The sequence below is a fragment of the Pan paniscus genome, chromosome 23, assembly GCF_029289425.2.
Source record: "Pan paniscus chromosome 23, NHGRI_mPanPan1-v2.0_pri, whole genome shotgun sequence".
Lineage (NCBI taxonomy): Eukaryota > Metazoa > Chordata > Mammalia > Primates > Hominidae > Pan > Pan paniscus.
In genome coordinates, this window is record NC_085927.1 from 50570712 (window position 1) to 50590511 (window position 19800).

Consider the following 19800-nt stretch of genomic DNA (forward strand, 5'->3'; position numbering starts at 1 on the left):
AGCCTTGGGGCCAGTCCCCGCTCCGAACCATTAGACCGAGTCTGAGATGACTTTGATCCTTCTTCCTGAAGGGAAACATTTGGACAGAAGAATTCTGGGTTTTCTCCCTAACCTCGATCCTCCGCCCCACTCAAGCTCCTAATTTGTGAGATGTGGAGATCCCCAGTGTTCACTGAGCTATACCAACAATGGGGAATGCTCAACACCACTAGTCATTAGGGAAACGCAAATCAAACCCACAATGAGATACGCCTCACACCAGTCAGAATGGCCTTCATTTATTTATTTGTTTGTTTGCTTATTTATTTATTTTTAAGACAGAGTCTTACTCTGTTGCCCAGGCTGGAGTGCAGTGGCGTGATCTTGGCTCACTGCAACCTCCACCTCCCGGGTTTGAGCGATTCTCCTGCCTCAGCCTCCCGAGTAGCTGGGATTACAGGCTCCTGCCACCACACCTGGCTAATTTTTGTATTTTTGGTGGAAATGGGGTTTTGCCATGTTGGCCAGGCTGGTCTCTAACTCCTGACCTCAAGTGATCCGCCCGCCTCAGCCTCCCAAAGTGCTGGGATTATAGGCATGTGCCTGGCCAGAATGGCCATTATTAAAAATTCAAAAAATAATAGATGCTGGCAAGGTTGCAGAGAAAAGGGAATGCTTATACACTGTTGGTGGGAATGCAGATTAGTTCAGCCACTATGGAAGCAGTCTGGAGATTTCACAAAGAACTTAAAATACAACTACCATTGAACCCAGGAATCCCACTACTGGGTATAAATCCAAAGGAATATAAATCATTCTACCATAGAGACACATGCACGCATATGTTCATGGCAGCACTATTTACAGTGGCAAAGACATGGAAGCAACCTAGATTTCCATCAGTGGTGAACTGGATAAAGAAAACATGGTATGGGCCAGGCATGTTGGCTCACTCCTGTAGTTCCAGCACTTTGGGAGGCCGAGGTGGGGTGGATCACTTGAGGTCAGGAGTTCGAGACCAGCCTGGCTGATATGGTGAAACCTCACCTCTACAAAAACACAAAAATTAACCGGGAGTGGTGGTGTGCCCCTGTAATCTCAGCTACTCGGGAGGCTGAGACAGGAGAATCACTTGAACCCAGGAGGCAGAGATTGCAGTGAGCCGAGATTGCAGTGAGCCGAGATTGCAGTGAGCCAAGATTGCGCCACTGCACTCCAGGCTGGGTGACAGAGCAAGATTCCGTCTCCCAAAAAAAAAAAAAAAGAAAAAAGAAAAAGAAAGAAAGAAAACATGGTACATATACACTATGGAATACTACACAGCCATAAAAAGAATGAAATAATGTCCTTTGCAGCAATATGGGTGGAGCTGGAGGCTATTATCCTAAGTGAATTAACTCAGGAACAGAAAACCAAACACCACATGTTCTCACTTATAAGTGGGAGCTAAACATTAAGCACACGCTGACACAAAGAAAGGAACAACAGACCTACTTGTGGGCGGAGGGTGGGAGGAGAATAAGAATTGAAAAACTACCTACCGGGTATCATGTTGATTACCTGGGTGACAAAATTATCTGTATACCAAACCCCCATGACACACAATTTACCCATGTAACAAACCTGCACATGAGGCCAGGTAAAGTGGCTCACACCAGTAATCCCAGCACTTTGGGAGGCCGAGATGGGAAGATCACCTGAGGCCAGGATTTCGAGACCAGCTTGGCCAAAATGGCAAAAACCAGACTGGCCAAAATGGCAAAAAAAAAAAAAAAAAAGAAAGAAAGAAATACAACAGTTAGCCAGGTGCGGTGGCACATGCCTGTAGTCTCAGTTACTCAGGAGACTAAAGCATGAGAATGCTTAAGCCTGGGAAGCGGAGGTTGCAGTGAGCTGAGATCGCGCCACTGCACTGCAGCCTGGGCAACAGAGCAGGACTTTGTCTCAAATAAATGAATAAATAAATAAAAGTTGGAAAGAAAATAATTATGCTTTCAAAACCACTTCATAACATGGGGAGCTGGATATGTTCTGATGTAGAATAACAAACAGGACGCAAATGTGCTTATTACACTGATTTAAATGATATACATCACAATCGTGGTTTATAGACATACACTGTGCACAGACAAATAAATGAGGAATACATTAAATATTAACAATGGTTGTTTGGAGGTGGGAGAACTGGGGGTGGTATTTTCTTCATCCATTTATCTAACTGATCCAAGTTTTCTTCAGTGAGGAAACTTGTATAAATGAGGGCATACAGGCCCGGCGCGGTGGCTCACGCCTGTAATCCCAGCACTTTGGGAGGCCGAGGCAGTCAGATCGCTTAAGTCCAGGAATTCGAGACCAGCCTGGACAACATGGTGAAACCCTGTCTCTACAAAAAATACAAAAATTAGCTGGGTGTGGTGGTGTGTGCCTGTAGTCCCCGATACTTGGGAGGCTGAGGTAGGAGCATTGGTTGAGCCCAGGAGGTGGAGGTTGTAGTGAGCTGAGATTGTGCCACTGCACTCCAGCCTGGGTGACAGAGTAGACACCCTGTCTTCAAAAAAAAAAAAAGGGGGCAAAAATTTTAAATCATGTCACGATTGGGAGTAATTTAGGCAAAACTTGCCTGGGAGCAAGGAGTATAGACTAGAAAATTGTTTGAAGTTCATGCTTTTGTAACAAGGGCCGGTTCTAGAATTTGGCATCAGATGGGTAGCAGCTTTGGAAGGAAGCATAAGAAAGGGACACACGAGGACTCCACACAGCCCCGACTGTCACTTTCCACCACCACATATCCTCTTTAATTCTGAGAGTATTCAAAGGAGTTTAACCATTCAGTGGATGATACAATTATCACAGTGGCATAGCCAGTTGTCCTGTTAACAGCCATCACATGTGACCCTGGGGAGCCCAGGCTTCTTTCGTGGTCAGACCTAAACCTGCTGAGAGAGGGTGGTTTCACGTTAGTCACTGACAGAGCACATCTCCAGCTCTCACTGTGGAATCCAAGTTTTCCTTTCACCTTCCTGCCTCATTTGGTTCTGCCCATTTGCTTGGAGCCAGAAAGGGAAAAGGAAGAACACAGGACATCCTCTCCGCTCTGCAACTGACCCAGGTCTGTCTATAACACCTCCTGACAGTGCCCAGAAATCCTCCTATTTAAACCATTGGCCCCTGATGCGATTTCTTTTCCAAATATGCTCATAGATCATTGCAGAGACAATGTTAAACTCGAGAGCATTATCATCTGTATAAATCAGTCTCATCTTTAACCGTAACTCAGAGCTTCCATGTAGGAATACGCACTGAAACACAGGCTACCGTCTGCGTTCTCATGGAGCTTACGATTTAGCTGCACTGATAGGATATTTACACATGAAGAAATAACAATGTAAGAAAATTCATAGACACTAATTTTTAGGGACAAAGCAAATGTCTTTTTTTTTTTTTTTTTCAGACTGAGTTTCTTTCTTATTGCCCAGCCTGGAGTGCAATGGCACGGTTTTGGCTCACTGCAACCTCTGCCTCCTGGGTTCAAGCGATTCTCGTGCCTCACCCTCCCAAGTAGCTGAGGTTACAGGCACCCGCCACCATGCCCAGCTAATTTTTTTGTGTTTTTAGTAGAAACAGGGTTTCACCATGTTGGCCAGGCTGGTCTCGAACTCCTGACTTCAGGTGATCTGCCCACCTTGGCCTTCCAAAGTGCTGGGATTACAGGCGTAAGCCACCACTCCCAGACACAATCTTGTATGGATGGCTATCATCCAAAATAATTGCAAGCTTCCTGTGGGGGCTGGGATTGCTTCATAGTCCTCCATACACCCCCTCAGGGTCCCCACAATGCCTTGAACACCATAATGCTCTGGTGAATGTTTTGGTCGGGAAATTCGATGTCATTCTAAGTCCATAGTCCTTGTCTAGTTAGACACTGGTGCTTCTATCCTAACGAAGGTGAGTCTTCCTCTCTGCAGATGGTACGGTCAAGATGACCTAGCTGTAACCTGTCTACTAGAGGACCAAGGAGAAAAATAAACTTCTGCCACGCTTTCGAAAACAAGCACTCAAACTCAGGAGATACTCGATTGAAGTTGAAAGAGCGGTGCATTCCCCAAGGCAGTACCCTCATGAATGGGATTAGTGTCCTTTAATAAAAGAGACCCAAGAGAGGTCCCTTGCTCCTTCCAGCATGTGAGATTACAGCAAAAAGATGCTGTCTATGAACCAGAAAGTGGGCCCTCACCAGACACTGAATCTGTTGGCACCTTGATCTTGGATTTCCCAGCTTCCAGAAGTGGGAGAAATAAATTTCTCTTGTAAATAAGATAAACAGTTTATGATATTTTATTACAGCGGCCCCAAGGGACTAAGACAGAAATCCAGTTGTACACCAGATGGTTGTAACACGTTCAGTGGAATGAAAACCTTGTGTCTTGGCAGGGTGCAGTGGCTCATGCCTGTAATCCCAACGCTTTGGGAGGCTGAGGTGGGAGGGTCACTTGAGGCCAGGTGTTCAAGACCAGCCTGGGCAACATAAGGAGATGTCCAGATAGCCGGCAAAACAGTGTTCCTGGGTAGGCCTGTGATGGTGTTTCCAGAAGAAATTAGTGCTGTGAGTCGGTAGAGTGAGTAAAAAAGAGTCTCTTAAAAAAAATGTTGGCCGGGCACGGGGCTCACGCCTGTAATCCTAGCACTTTGCAAGGCTGAGGCAAGTGGATCACTTGAGGTCAGGAGTTCGAGACCAGCCTGGCCAACATGGTGAAACCCAATCTCTACTAAAAAATACAAAAATTAGCTAGGAATGGTGGTGCGTGCCTGTAGTCCCAGCTGCTCAGGAGGCTGAGGCACGAGAATCACTTGAACTCGGGAGGTGGAGGTTGCAGTGAGCCGAGATCGTGCCACTGCACTCCAGCCTGGGTGTGGTGGTATGCACCTGTAGTCCCAGCTACTCAGGAGGCTGAGGCAGGAAGATCGCCTGAGCCCAGGAGATTGAGGCTGCAGCACTCCAGCCTGGGCAACAGAGCAAGATCTGGTTTCCAAAAAACCCAAAAAAACCTTGTGTCTTCATGTGGAGATTAAGTATGGTTTAAGGAGATGTGTATGGATGACAAGTTCAAAAAGGATGGTTGTGTGATGGTTAATTTTATGTGTCAGTTTGACTGAGCTAAGGGATGTCCAGATAGCTGGCAAAACAGTGTTCCTGGGTAGTCCTGTGATGATGTTTCCAGAACAAATTAGCATTGTGAGTTGGTAGATTGAGTGAAAAAGATCCTCCCAGGTGGATCGCGAGGTCAGGAGATCGAGACCATCCTGGCTAACACGGTGAAACCCCATCTCTACTAAAAATACAAAAAATTAGCTGGGCATGGTGGCGGGTGCCTGTAGTCCCAGCTACTCAGGGGGCTGAGGCAGAAGAACGGCGTGAACCCGGGAGGCAGAGCTTGCAGTGAGCGGAGATTGCACCACTGCACTCCAGCCTGGGTGAGAGAGTGAGACTCTGTCTCAGAAAAAAAAAAAAAAAAATTAGAAAAAGATCCTCCCTGTCAGTGGGTATCATCCACTGTTGAGTGGACAAAAGGTGGAGGAGGGGCGAATCTGCTCTTTCTGGGCTGACATCCATTTTCTCTTGCCCTTGGAGGTCAGTGCTCCTAGCTCTTGCTTTTGGGCTTAGACTGGGACTTACATCATTGTGCCTCTGGTCCTCAGTCTTCAGATTCAGACTGAATTATACCACCAGCTTTCCTGGTTTTTCAGCTTGCAGATGGCAGATCCTGGGACTTCTTGGCCTCCATAACTGCATGAGCCAATTCCCATAATAAATCTACACTTGATCTTAGCCACAAGGCCGAGAAACGATCAATTCCTATAATAAATCTCTCTTATAATATCCTGTTGGTTCTGTTTCTCTGGAGAACCCTGACTAATACACCTTTTTTTTTTTTTTTTTTTTTTGAGACAGTCTTGCTCTGTTGCCCAGGCTAGAGCACAGTGGTGCCATCACAGCTCACTGCAACCTCCATCTCCCAGGTTCAAATGATTCTCCTGCCTCAGCGTCCCGAGTAGCTGGGATTACAGGCACCTGCCACTATGCCTGGCTAATTTTTGTATTTTTAGTACAAATGGGGTTTCATCATGTTGGCCAGGCTGATCTCGAACTCCTGACCTCAAGTGACCTGCCCGCCTCAGCCTCCCAAAGTGCTGCAATTACAGGCATGAGCCACCGCGCCCGGCCCTAATACACCTTTTAACCTAAAATTTCAGGACTTTCTTTACTTAGAAAATTATATACACATATATAGCTGTGATTGTGCCACTGCAATCCAGCCTGGGCGACAGAGTAAGCCCTTGTCTCAAAAGAAAAAAAAAGTTTGGTATATAATCTTCCAATCCCTTTCTATGAATTTAAATGTTTATTTTCTACCTAGTAATCTTATTTTTTAAAATTCTTTATTTCCTAGATAATGTTCATTGAACCTTTTTGTATTGAGAAATTTTAAGGCACATTTAAAAAATATATTCTAACCAGGCACCGCGGCTATCTTAGCACTTTAGGAGGCTGAGGCGGGTGATCAATTGAGGTCAGGAGTTCAAGACCAGCCTGATGGTGAAAACCCTGTCTCTACAAAAAATACAAAAATTAGCCGGGCACAGTGGTGTGACCCTGTAATCCCAGATACTGGGGAGGCTGAGGCATGAAAATTGCTTGAACATGGGAGACAGAGGTTGCAGTGAGCCAAGATTGCACCACTGCACTCCAGCCTGGGCGACAGAGTGAGGCTCTGTCTCCAAAAATAATAAGAAGAAAGAGAGAGAGAGAGAGAGAGAAACAAACAAACAAACTGAGGCAAAATTAATATAAGTAGCATTTTTTGTTGTTGTTGTTTTCTTCCTGAGACAGAGTTTTGCTCTTACGCCCAGGCTGAAGTGCAATGGCCATGATCTCCGCTCACCACAACCTCCGCCCCCAGGGTTCAAGCAATTCTCCTGCCTGAGCTGGAGATTACAGGCACCCACCACCACCACGCCCAGCTAATATTGTAGTTTTAGTAGAGACAGGGTTTGGCTATGTTGGACAGGTTGGTCTCGAACTCCTGACCTCAGGCGATCCACCCACCTCGGCCTCCCAAAGTGCTAGGATTATAGGCCTGAGCCACTGCACCCAGCCCCTTTTTTTTTGTTTGTTTTAAGTAGGGTTTGTTTGGGCCAAATTTGAAGACTGCAACCCAGAAGACATAGATTCAAGTTGCCCTGAATATATGCTCCAATTAGCAGCAGCTATACATGGGTTTTTAAAGGAAAAAAGAAGGGGTAGTTCTTACACTGGTTCATTAAAATAACATAAGCTATTGATTGGCTATACATTTTTTTTTTTGTATCACAAATTCTAGGAACATGAAGATAATGGGTAAGGGTCACATTCTGCAACTTGTGATAACATTTTAGGTCATTTATCAGCTAGTCTGGAAACTACAGGTAAGGAAAGAAAGAAGAAAATGCTTTTAAACAATTGCCTGGGTGCAGGTATGTATGTGTGACTGAAGTATACTCATGACTCTCTGGGTGTGATAAATTTTGCAAACCTCACATTGCTCAGACTGCTCTAAGCTACTTCTCATTCTCAATGTACAGGGATTTCTTCCCACATATAACCAAGCAATTATTATTATTATTATTATTTAGACAGTCTTGCTCTGTAACCCAGGCTGGAGGGCAGTAGTACAATCTCAGCTCACTGCAACCTCTGCCTCCAGGGTTCAAGCAATTCTCCTGCCTCAGCCTCCTGACTAGCTGAAATTACAGGCGTGCACCACTATGCCTGGCTAATTTTTGTATTTTTAGCAGAGATGGGGGTTTCACCACGTTGGCCAGGCTGGTCTCGGACTCCTGACCTCAGGTGATCCACCTGCCTCAGTTTCCTAAAGTGCTGGGAATACAGGCATGGGCTACCGTGCCTGGCCCAAGCAATTCTTTAGCAGAGTCTCCCGTGGACAACAGCTGGGTGTCCTCCAATTCAATAACATCACATCTCACACGTTGAGTGCTCAGTTCCACAAGACTGCCTCTCACTTCAGAGGTCAATTGCAACCCTCAGGTTGTAACCTGATCTTCTCACTGGCTGGCTATAAATCAGGGCTCCCCCCCACCCCCTCTTTGAGTTTGATTAACTTTCTAGAGTGGCTCACAGAGCTCAGGGAAATCATTTACATGTACACATTTATTTTATAAAGGATATTACAAAGGATACAGATGAACAGCATGATGAAAGAGATACATAGGGCAAGGCATGAGGGAGGGGGATGAACTTTCAGGCCATCTCTGGGCACACCACCCTCTAGACACCTCCACATGTTCTGCAATCCAGAAGCTCTCTGAATCTAATCATTTTAGTTTTTTTTTTTTTTTTTTTTTGATATGGAGTTTCACTCTTGTTGCCCAGGCTGGAGTGCAATGGCGCGATCTCGGCTCACCACAACCTCCACCTCCCGGGTTCAAGAGATTCTCCTGCCTCAGCCTCCCAAGTAGCTGGGATTACAGGCATGTGCCACCACGCCAGGCTAATTTTGTATTTTTAGTAGAGATGGGGTTTCTCCACATTAGTCAAGCTGGTCTCGAATTCCCAACCTCAGGTGAGCTGCCCGCCTCGGCTTCCCAAAGTGCTGGGATTACAGGTGTGAGCCACCATGCCTGGCCCATTTTAGGTTTTTATAGTCTTCATTACGTAGGCTCGATTGTGTGAAAATAAGTAATTCAAAATCTAAGTGATTGTGAAAGCAGCAAGAGACAGACAAATTCCTAGGCAGACAGAAACAGGTCCCCGGTGAAACCCAACCTTCAAGCCAAAGACAGCCTGCAGCCTGAAAAATGGGCTGCCCATTCCATATAGAGTCCACAAGTGGAGTAAGAACTTCCTCAATGCCTTTTTAGCCAGTCGAATGGTGCTTTTTCCAGGCCTGCCCATGGACCAGTCAGCATGCACGCCCCCATCCTGAGCCCATAAAAACCCTGGACTCACCCACATGTTGGGACTACCCACCTTCAGGCCCCCTCTTACACAGAGGGCTACCCACCTCAGGTCCCCTCTCATGATGAGAGCTGTTCTGTTGCTCAATAAAAGCTTCTCTGCCCTGCTGACTCTCTGGTGTCCATGTAACCTCATTCTTCTTGGACATGAGACAAGAACCTGGGACCCACTGAACCATGGATGCGAAAGGAGCTGTAACACTGTAGCCCACCCATCCTCTGCCAGTGTCGGGCGGCCATCCCACGTGACGGGAAGAGGCGGCGGTGGGGCTGGGGCAGCCCAGGAACCTCAGGCCAGAGTGGGGCAGCAGGATTGACGCCCCGTTCACTGAAGCATGTGGATGGTAGGAACTAATGAGCCATAACATGTCCTCCCGTTTGCACTGGGAGGCAGGAACAAACATAAGCTGTAACATGAATGAGCTGTAAGACGCTCCCCACCACCACCATTTGCTGTGCTGTAGGCAGCAGGAAGGAGAGAGAGCTCTAACAGTCCTTGGGGGCTCAGACCTCAGGACTCCCCAGGTGAGAGCCATAACACCCCTTGGGGCTCTGTGGTTGCCGGCATCTCCAAGTTTTCAGGTGCTGCTGTGTCCCCCTCGTCCAGACACCGGTGCCCAAGGTGGAAGACAGTCATGACATGCCTGGACCAGCTGCGGGCTGAGTGCAGAGCCACGACGGGTGCAGAATCTGGGCTTGTAGCATGAACCAAGCACAGCCTGCTGGACTGAGTGGGGATAGTGAGCCCAGCGGTGAGCCCGGAGCCAAGCGAGGCCCGGGTAGGGGTGCCCCCAGCCATGAAGATTTCTGGCTGGTGAGGTGGCACTGAAAGAATCCTGTGTCAGTTGGAAGTTTAAAATATTTTGAACCTTAAGGGAATGTGATTATGGGACCTGAGTGTCATAATCAGGCAGCTATAACCTAGGCAGCCAGCTGTAACTTATGTTTCTCTGATTATAGAGTGGCCTTCTTCCTTACCTACATTGTTTTGTAAAATGTTGTAAATGACTAAAGAGCATCAGGGACCCCTTCCCTCTTAACTGTTGATTTTCATTTTAGATTAACCTCCCTCTTTTCCTTCCCACACAAAGACTTCGCGACTATCACATTATCTAAGATAGAGTGTCAAATACACACCTTTGAATTGGAAAGGAAATGAAAACAAGTTGCAAAGAAAAGGAAAGCTGTAAGGAAAAGAAAATAAACTGCAACTAATTAAATTGTAACTCATACACCAGTCTGATATAGAAAATGTTATAATCCTACTAAATTTCTTTATTTTCAGCCAATACAAGCAAGACCTTAACTTTTAATTTTGGAGCACTGACCCCATTTCTCTGGAGTCTATGTTACCCAGATGACTGTTCCCAGCTTTTTGCTTGAATATACTCTAAAACTGGATGCTGATGCTTTTGGTTATTTCAGGATGACAACTGATTATATCATTGGCCACTGATGATCAACTCCACTTTCTCTCTCCTCCCTGGAAGTTGGGGGTGGGGTGTGGACTGAAAGTCCCAACCCTCTAATCCTACCTTGGGCTTTCTGGTGACCAACCCCCATCTTGAAGCTATCTAGGGGCTGCCAGCCCCATCAGTCACCTCATCAGCATACAAAAGATACTGTTATTACTCCTCTGACTCCAAGGGTTTTAGGAGTTGTGTGCCAGGAACGAGGGACAGACACCAAATATATATATCTTATTATGAATCACCATATCAAAGAGGTAAATAATTATAAGATACTACTCAAATATTCTTTAGCCTATCTAATTTTCAAAAAGAGATGTTAAGAGTTCCACATGATTAGTGGATTTGTCGATTTCTTTTTTTTTTTTTTTTTTGAGATGGAGTCCTGCTCTGTCTCCCAGGCTGGAATGTAGTGGCCCAATCTCAGCTCACTGCAATCTCTGCCTCCCGGGTTCAAGAGATTCTCCTACCTCAGCCTCCTGAGTAGCTGGGATTATAGGCATGCACCACCACGCACAATTAATTTTTGTATTTTTAGTAGAGACAGGGTTTCTCCATGTTGGCCAGGCTGGTCTTGAACTCCTCACCTCAGGTATCAACCTGCCTCAGCCTCCCAAAATGCTGGGATTACAGATGTGAGCCACTGCACTGAGCCGGATCTGTCAATTTCTTTTACTAATTCTGACCATCTTTGTATTATGCATTTGAATCTATGTGATTAAATGTATTAAATAAAAATTACAGGATGTTATTGTTTTGGACTAAGTTTCTGCTCTTGGATCCAACGGACAAGACCAAAAATCAAAACGGACTCACCTATGCCAAAGTTCCACATCACTAAACCCAAACCAAGTTGACTGACCCTCCCCAAAATCACAAATAATTTCCCAAACAGGCCAGTTTAAATCTTCATTTGGCATGATAATGAAGTTCCCTCTGCTTTAGTCCTTACAGGAAAAAAGTAGCTTGATGTTTGCTAATCAGTTATTTTTCTATTGTTCTGTCTCTCTGTCCCTGCCTTATAAGAAACATAGCTTTGAAATCACCAATATGCTCTTTGTTCTTTGCTTCTGCTTTCTGTCTTTGTTTTTTTGAGACAGGGTCTTGCTCTGTCTTTCTTTAGCTGTTCTGTCTATAAAGCCAACCTCTTCTGTTGCCCCGTTCTAGAACTGCCAAAAAGCTAGTTAACTGGGAGTGGGGTGAGGGGGAGAGGACTAGAAGACTTAAAAAATAATTTTATTTATGATATAATAATACTGTATACCTGACAGTGATTCGTCCAGAACAGAGCTGAGAACCTAGGAAATAAGAGGCGTTTAAGTCACCAAACAAGGTATTGCACTTTATTCATAGGAAAATGTCCTCCTCAGTGTACTTGCTCTTGTTTTATAAAAACTTCTAAAAACTTTGTGGCTCTTTGGCAGTCTCACCAAATTAGAAATTGCCTATTAGAAGAGAATGTTCTCAGACGCAGGCATATGAAGGTCAGAAAAAGTGTTAATTAACAGCTAGGAACAGGACAATATGTATTTGTTAAAAAAAAAAAAAAAAGATACAGAAATGCAAAAACACAGCAGTTTGGAGTGGTTCTTTGAAGGGACAAGCCGTCCAATAAGTTCCCAAAGGTATTGAAACTGCCTTTGGAAAATTATAACTGAGGAAATTGTGGCAGTGAAAGAAATCAGACCTAACTGACTCTATCTTGCTTCTAACCTTTAAGCTGTCCTTGTTCATTCCTGGACATAGGCCGAACTAGCTTTGGGAAGGAATTCAGTTCATGGTTTGACTCTGAAACAAAATTAATAACAGCCCATTCCTGAAAAGACCCCCTTCTTGCCTGGGGAGCAGTCTGCCTTTGCAGGACCAACAAATTAGCTACAAGATTAGAAACTACAGTTTAGGGGTCTTGTAGCCTCTGGCTCTAAGAGTCTGAGCCTCCCCAGACTGCTCCTCAGGATAACATCACTACTGGAAAACGTAAGATCAGTGCTTGAGATATTTTGCAGACCCTGTACTCCATGGATCAGCTGACACCACCCAGACCTGTAATAAGGCTCAACCAGTTCTGCTATCCCACCCAGGAACAGAAAACAGCAAGAAAACCTCACTTCGACTCCCTATGATTCCATCTCCAACCTGATCAATCAGCACTCCCCACTTCCCAAGCCCGTGCCCCACAAATTATCTTTAAAAACTCCAATCCTCGAAGGCTCGGGAAGGCTGATTTAAGTAATAATAAAACTCTGGTCTCCTGCACAGCCAGCTCTGCGTGAATTACTCTTTCTCCATTGCAATTTCTGTCTTGATAAATTGGCTCTGCCTAGCCAGAGGGCAAGGTGAACCCACTGGGCAGTTACAGTATCCCCACATTATGTGCCACCAGAGTGATACATCACAATGATGTCCCAGTGCTAAAGCAAAAACTGAATGATATATATTATGTTTATTTGATTTTTCATTTTTTATTTTTATTTTTGGAGACAGGGACTCACTCTGTTGCCCAGGCTGGAGTGCAGTGGCATGATCATAGCTCACCACAGCCTCCACCTCCTGAGCTCAAGTAATCCTCCTGTCTCAGCCTCCCAAGTAGCTGGAACTACAGATGTGTACCACCACACCCAGCTAATTAAATTTATTTATTTATTTTTTTTTTTTGTAGAGACAAGGTCTCATTAGGTTTCCCAGGCTGGTCTCAAACTCCTGGGCTCAAACGATCTCCCAACGTTGGCTTCCCAAAGTGCTGGGATTACAGGCATGAGCCACTGTGCCTGGCCTATGTTATGTTGAAAGTGGCCAAGGATGGGCCGGGTGCGGTGGCTCACGCCTGTAATCCCAGCACTTTGGGAGGCCGAGGTAGGTGGATCACCTGAGGTCAGGAGTTTGAGACCAGCCTGGCCAACGTGGTGAAACCCCGTCTTTACTAAAAATACAAAAAACTAGCCAGGCGTAGTGGTGGGCGCCATTAATCCCAGGTACTCGGGAGGCTGAGGCAGGAGAATTGCTTGAACCCACGAGGCGGAGGTTGCAGTGAGCCGAGATCACGCCATTGCACTCCAGCCTGGGCAACAAGAGTGAAACTCCATCTCAAAAAAAAAAAAAAGAAAAAAGAAAAAAAAGAAAGTGACCGAGGATGTTTAGCTTTTGAGAATGATTTCTGTACAAAATGGTTAAAAGAAAACAAAGCAATAAGTCAAAACATTTTGGTGCATAAAGAAGTAGCATTGCAATGATGTTAGTGACACAGGATGATTTTGATGCCGCTTCGACACCTGGAAACATCCACGGCTGGCAGCACCTCCGTCCAGGCTTGGCTTGGCTCTGGGCTTACTCCTGGGCTCACTCCACCAGCTCGCCCTGGCAGGCTGCGCTCAGCTCAGGCTACCAGCCCAGATCCTGTGCATGCGCAAGGATTCCGTGCTCAGCCTGCAGCTGAGCCAGGCATGCTGTGGACCATTTTCATGTTAGGCACCAGCGTTTAGATGAGGGGAACGCGGTAGCGGCTGAAAACACGAACATGCCAGCAACCATGGAGCCCCAAGGGGTGTTATAGCTCTTGCCTGGGATGTCCCAAGGTTTGAGTCCCCAAGAAATGACGCAGCTCTCTCTCATTCCTGCTGCCTGCAGCACGGTGAATGGGGGGCGTATTACAGCTCATTTGTGTCACAGCTCCTCCAGTCCGGTCGCCCGCAGCTTGGTGAATGGGGGCATGTGGTGTACAGTGGCTTTTTCTCCCCCTTTGCTCGGCGAGCAGGAGGGAGAGCTACAGTGTTACAGCTCTTTGCGCACCCACCATTTGGTGGGTTCCAGGTTCTTGTCCTGCAACCAAGAAGAATGAGGTTAGGCAGACACTGGAGAGCGAGCAAGGCAGGGAAGAATGTTATTGAGTGACAGAAAAGCTCTCGATAATGAGAGGGGACCCGAAGTGGGTAGCCCTGTGTGACAGGAGAGCCTGAAAGAGGGTAGCCCAATGTGTGGTGAGTCCACGGTTTATATGGGCTCAGAATGGGGGCGTACATGCTGATTGGTCTATGGGCAGGCCTGGAAAAAGCACCATTCAATTGGCTAAAAGGCATCAAGGAAAGTTCTCACTCCGGTTGTGGACTCTACCCAGAACTGGCAGCTCAGTTTGCAGGCTTTAAGCTGTCTTTGGCTTGAAGGTTGGGTTTCACCAGGGACCTGCCCCTATCTGCCTAGGAATTTTTCTCTCTTGCCACTATGATTAGGAAAACAATCTGTTTATGTAGTGCCACGTATTCAGTGCTGCGTACAGCGTAGGAGTTCAGTCCTACCGAGCCTGCTTGCAGGCAGTGAAACAATGCAGGAGCCGGGCACGGTGGCTCACGCCTGTAATCCCAGCACTTTGGGAGGCCAAGGTGGGTAGATCACCTGAGGTCAGGAGTTCGAGACCAGCCTGGCCAACATGGCGAAACCCAGTCTCTACTAAAAATACAAAAATTAGCTGGCCATGGTGGCGCGTCCCAGCTACTTGGGAGGCTGAAGCAGGAGAGGTACTTGAACCCAGGAGGCAGAGACTGCAGTGAGCCAAGATCGCGTCACTGCACTCCAGCCTGGGTGACAAAGCAAGACTCAGTCTCTAAAAAAAAAAGAAAAAAGGAAAAAGAAACAATGGAAGAACTCCATGAAAAATCCATAGCTAATGCTCAAAGGCAAAAGACAGGATGCTTTCCCCGAAGATCAGGAACAAGACAAGAAATTATATACATATAATGCAATAGAATATATAAACTGTCTTAGTTGGGTGACACTAATGCAAACCAAAAATAGAATTCTAAGACCCCAATCAACTGAATGGACCCCTTCTCTCAGCTGAGGGGATTCCAAAGTAAACCTGAAAACCATTTCAGGCCATGATAGGAAAAAGGTGTTGAACGTGCCTCATTATACTCTCCTCTTGGAATTCAGGCACAGCTGCCCAGCATTAACATTAAAACAGGGACCTTGAGGCCAACAAAACATACTCTTTGTAGCAATAAGATACTAAATTCAAACCTGATTCTAGTATAGCATCACATGACAGCCAGCAGGCCCTAAAATATTAAAGTATTTTACCCCCAAAATATATTTCTTTGACATATTTCTTTTTTTTTAGACAGAGTGATGGAGTCTCGCTCTGTTGCTCAGGCTGGAGTCCAGTGGCGCGATCTCGGCTCACTGAAAGCTCCGCCTCCTGTGTTCATGCCATTCTCCTGCCTCAGCCTCCCAAGTAGCTGGGACTACAGGCGCCCGCCACCACACCCGGCTAATTTTTGTATTTTTAGTAGAGACGGGGTTTCACCATGTTAGCCAAATCTCCTGACCTCATGATCCACCTGCCTTGGCTTCCCAGAGTGCTGGGATTACAGGCGTGAGCCACCATGCCCGGCCTTCTTTGACATTTCTAAATGACCCTACAAAGTGGTCTCTTGTGGGGGAAATTTACATTCTCTAGAGAATTCTGGCCCCTTTCCAGGTCTTTTTCTGATCCTGAAGAGATTGGTTCAGAATCTAGCACCTTTTAGAGATCTAAACAGGAAACATTTGCCATCTATTGCCTCTAAGGGCACCCACCTGTGAGACTTCATCTATATAGTAAGAACTTTAGTCTCCACAACCCACCCCTTATCTAAACCCAGATACTCCTTTCTATTGATTCCAGGTGTTTTGTTTTGTTTTGTTTTGAGGCAGAGTGTCGCTGTCACCCAGGCTGAAGTGCAGTGGCAGGATCTCAGCTCATTGCAATCTCTGCCTCCAAGGTTCAAGCAAGTCTCCTGCCTCAGCCTCCCAAGTAGCAGAGATTACAACAGGCATGCATTACAACCCCCAGCTAATTTTTTTTTTTTTTTTTTAATAGTAGAGACAGGGTTTCACCATGTTGGCAGGCTGGTCTCAAACTCCTGACCTCAGGTGATCCACCCTCCTTGGCCCCCAGAGTGCTGGGATTACAGGTGTGAGCCACTGTTTCTGGCCGATTCTGAGTCTTAAGATAGTAACTCTTTCAACAAATTGCCAATCAGAAACTCTTTGAATCCACCTAGGACCTGTAAGCTCCCCTCCCCAACCTTTCCGGGCTAAACCAATGTATAGCTGACATGTATTGATTGATGTCTTATGTCTCCCTAAAACATATAAAATCAAGCTGTAACCCAACCACCTTGGGCACATGTTCTTAGGACCTCTTAAGACTGTGCCTTGGGGGCTGGCACAGTGGCTCACGCATGTAACCCCAGAACTTTGGAAGGCTGCAGCGGGTGGACCGCCTGAGGTCAGGAGTTTGAGACCAGCCTGGCTAATATGGCGAAACCCCGTCTCTGCTAAAAATACAAAAAATTAGCCAGGCATGGTGTCGGGCGCCTGTAATCCTGGCTACTCGGGAGGCTGAGGCAGAAGAATTGCTTGAACCCAGGAGGCGGAGTTTGCAGTGAGCCTAGATTGTGCCACTGCACTCCAGCCTGGGCAACAGAGCGAGACTCCGTCTCAAAAAGAAAAAAAAAATTCTCCCTAGTTTATGTTCTTTATAGCTCTTAGGTATGTCTAAAATCACTTTACTGGTTTATATGCTTATTGTCTGTCTCTCCATTCTAATGCAAATCCCATAAGACAAGTCTCATTTACATTTTATCCCTATTGCTTAGCAAAGTGGCTGGCACATGGCAGATCTTCAAAAATTATTTGTTGACATCTTTTTAATTTTTAAGGGACAGGGTCTCGCTCTGTCACCCAGGCCAGACTGCAGTGGCATGATCGTAGCTCACTGCAGCCTCAAACTCCTAGGTTCAAGTGATCCTCCCACCTCAGCCTCCAGAGTAGCTCAGACTGCTGGAACGTGCCACCATGCCTGGCTATTTTTCTTTTTAATTTTTTGTAGAGATGGAGTCTTGCCATGTTACCCAGGCTAGCATGGCTAGCATTCCTGTTTTGTTTTGTTTTGTTTTCCTTTTTCATGAGACAGAGTCTCACTGTCTCCCAGGCTGGAGTGCAGTAGTGTGATCTCAGCTCACTGAAACCTCCACCTCCCGGGTTCAAGCGATTCTTGTGCCTCAGCCTCCCAAGCAGCTGGGATTACAGGTGCATGCCACCACGCCTGGCGATTTTTGTATTTTTAGTAGAGATGGGGTTTCACCATGTTGGCCAGGCTGGTCTTGAACTCCTAGCCTCATGTGATCCACCCGCCTTGGCCTCCCAAAGTGCTGGGATTACAGATGTGAGCCACTGAGGCTAGCATTCTTGTTTTATTACACAGTACCTTTTCTACTCACAAGCTCCTGAGATCATGCATGTATTTCTCAGCTTCCTTCTGCCTAGACACGCCCACACTTCATTCAAGTCAGACTAAGATAGGAGTGCATCAACCATATGGTATTTAATATGGTGAAATTTCTAAGGCACTAAATCTTAGGGAAGCCATATCTTTCTCAACACTGTAGCCCACCCCCCTCAATATAAACTCAATGGACAAATATTTACAGAATATTCATAGCAATGCCTGGTACTTAGCCATGTTAACGAGGATTCAGAGCTCTGAATCTACTTGGTTGAGAGGGTAGGTAAGTAAACAAATAAATACAATTTAATGCTGAAGGTGCTTGACAGAGTTTCACCCAGAGTATTATGTTCCAAAAACTAACAAAGACATACATACCTCCCAGCCTAGTCAATATAGTGTAAGACCCCACCTACAGAAAAAAAAAAAAAATTAGCTGGGCAGGGTCGCACTTGCCTGTGGTACCAGCTACTCGGGAGGCTGAGGTGAGTGGATCGCTTGCGTGGTTGAGGCTGCAATGAGCTTTAATCACGCCACTGCACTCCAGCCTGGGTGACAGAGCAAGACTCTGTCTCCAAAAAAAAAAATAAATAAATAAAATAAAATAAAAAGCATTCCAGAGACCTTTGTCTTACGGACATCCTCACCCAAACTTGAAATTCAAATGACGGGCCTACTCTTTTTAACGTGGGTGTTACTGCATAAATCTTACCTCAAGGAAAAAGATGCAGGAACTGAGCCTTGAAAGATATTCTTTTTTTTTTTTTTTTTTTTTTGAGATGGCATCTTGCTCTGTCGCCCAGGCTGGAGTGCAGTGGCGTGATTTCAACTCACTGCAACCTCTGCCTCCTGAGTTCAAGCGATTCTCCTGCCTCAGCCTTCTGAGTAGCTGGGACTACAGGCACCTGCCACCACACCCGGCCAATTTTTGTATTTTTAGTAGAGATGGAGTTTTACCGTGTTGGCCAGATTGGTTTCAAACTCCTGACCTCCAGTGCTGGGATTACAGGCGTGAGCCACCACACTGGGCGGAAAGAGATTCTTAGTAAAGGTCAACCAAGTACTAAAAAAGAATCCAATTTATTTTCTTTCATTGACTGTATGCTGAATCTACCTTTGAGCTTTGGAGAAAAGAGAAATAGTGCTGGCAAACTTCTGAACTTATTTGCTAAGTTGCTTGTTAAGCTAAACAATCACAACCATCGAGTGGCTATATTTTTAACCTGGGGTCCTTTGGCATATAATATGTATCGAGAGTAATAGGCTTACCTCTTCTAGGAAGACAGCATGCTGTTGTGGAAAAAAGGATGGCATTTGAAATTAGAAGACCTGTTTGGTCCTGCTCTGTCAGTTACTGGCTGTTTGACTATGAATGAGTCATTTAACAATTTGGAACCTGTCTCCACACCTATAAAACGGAGATATCATCTGCCCACTGCATCTCAGAGGTCTGCAGCACCAAATAAGAGGGTGGATGCCAGATTGTTTTATGAACTACAAAGAAATATACAAAGATTAATAATCAGTGTTTATATCTGTATGCTACAGCTTTAGCCAGTCACAGGCACAAATGTACTCAGTAAGTGTTTGTAAAATAAATTAATATCTCAAATGCTCCTGGAATATAGAGCAATGAGAGCTCTAGTCAGCTATAACCAGGAAGCCTCAATACTTACAACATTTATTTCAGATGATATGGGCCAATTGTGGTGGCTCATGCCTGTAACCCCAGCACTTTGGGAGGCCAAGGCGGGTGGATCACTTGAGGTCACATGTTCGAGACGAGTCTGACCAACCTGGTGAAACCCCGCCGTCTCTACTAAAAAAAAAAATACAAAATTAGCTGGGCGTGGTGGCGCATGCCTGTAATCCCAACTACTTGGGAGGCTGAGGCAGGAGAATTGCTTGAACCTGGGAGGCAGAGGTTGCGGTAATCTGAGACCGTGCCATTGCACTCCAGGCTGAGCAACAAGAGCGAAACTGTCTCAAAAGAAAAAGAAAATACAGATGATGTGGAAAGACGTTTTCCCTGTTTACATTAACAACACTTGTTTAGTGAGGATTTGATTTTTAAATTCA